Source organism: Diabrotica virgifera, chromosome 7, assembly GCF_917563875.1.
Source record: "Diabrotica virgifera virgifera chromosome 7, PGI_DIABVI_V3a".
In the NCBI taxonomy this organism is placed as follows: domain Eukaryota; kingdom Metazoa; phylum Arthropoda; class Insecta; order Coleoptera; family Chrysomelidae; genus Diabrotica; species Diabrotica virgifera.
The window spans coordinates 81,021,962-81,023,711 of NC_065449.1; positions in this window are offsets into that span (position 1 = coordinate 81,021,962).

Below are 1,750 nucleotides of genomic sequence, written 5' to 3' on the forward strand. Positions count from 1 at the left end.
CGAGAAATTATACAGCCATTGTGAGACCAATATAATGACATGCATCAGAAACAAGACCCGATACAGCCACAACACAAAGAATTACAGGAAATACGCTAAGAGATCGAAAGAGGAGTGAAGACAATGTAACGTACAGTGTATAAACGAATGGACACTAAATAGAAAAAAAGAATTGAATAACCACATAACCAGAATGGGGGAGACACGTGTGGTCAAAATAGCAAGAGATAATAAATCACCAATCGGTAGAAGAAGTATCGGCCGACCGCGCAAAAGATGGAGTGACAACCTTCCATAGAGGTACCAATCCGCCAATGAGTAAGCAGAATTGTTTATGAAGAAGAATGTTTTGTTAAATTTTAAGACAAAGTAAATTAGGAAACGTAATTAATAGTATATTATTCAACGAGCATGTAATGATGGCTATTACTCACGATGATGAAGTTTGCGACAAGAGCCGTAGGCGAGTCATCATGTCGTAATTCATCAGAATGAGTAATAGCCATTACATGTGAGTAGAATACTATACTTTTTCTACGACCGTTTTATTTTAATTAGTAAAAAACATAATTATCAACTTCTGGAGAAAAATTGGTTGTCTACTATTAGCGAATGCTGTCTTATGTACCTATTAGAGAGATATCGCAAAGGCTAACGTTAATAGCGGGACACGTTATCCGGTATTCGCGTAACATTCACTCTGCGCTTGCGTACATGTCAAAATAGGGTATTCCGCTATTAGCGTGCGTTAAAAATGCATTTGCGATATTTCTCTAAAAATACTGCAAGAAATACCCAATACTCCACTAGGAGTGATGGTCCAAGAGAGAGATCTTCCCGTAGCTTAAATATACGTCGTAATTGAAGACCGGAAGTTGAATTTGAATTCTTGTTAAAGTTAAATGGGATTTGTGTGCATTCTGTGATGACATTATTCAATTAACAACATAACATTAAACTTCAATATATTCGAAAAAAAATTAGTGTCGAGATTCCTGTCAAAATAACTGTCAAAAATAAAATATAAAATACACTTAGCTTACAACCGCGAACAATTCAAACTAATCGGACATTACGAATGATTACGAACCATTATGAACTTGCCGGTCTTCAGTTACGTTACGACTTCAGGATGTGCAATATATTAGGTTTGTTCCAGCAAACAGTCAAACTAGTCAAAAACCGTCAGCAAACAGTTGGTCAGTGAGAGAACATGCTACAATCACCAGTGCTATCAACTCTACTCGCGCTGGTCCACTATTCGCTGATGGTTTCAAACCGTTTGAAACTGATGCTAGAACAAACCTATTATCTTGTTATTTATAGCATATTTATAGTATCATGGGTGGGCGTATTATATAAAGTTATAATGTAGTTACATTTATATTTAACTATATATAATATAATAATAAAACTATGTAAATTATGTTTTAATATATTTAACACAATATAGCTTTATAAAATAAACACAATATAAGTTATAAATAAATTCCAATAAATACAGCAAATACGCTAATGTCACTGTCATTGAAAATGATGAAACGTCAAAATTCATAATAAACAAGATATAGAAGTAAAAAATATACTGACCTATTGTTACAGTTAAAAATCCTTTAAATTTTTTTTAAGTTAATTATTGATATAAACTACAATAATTATTGTATACAATAAACAAGTTTAAGTAATTTCATTTATTCAGCTTCAGCCCGTGAATAATGAACTATTACTCACGAGTAAAGTAATGGGTATT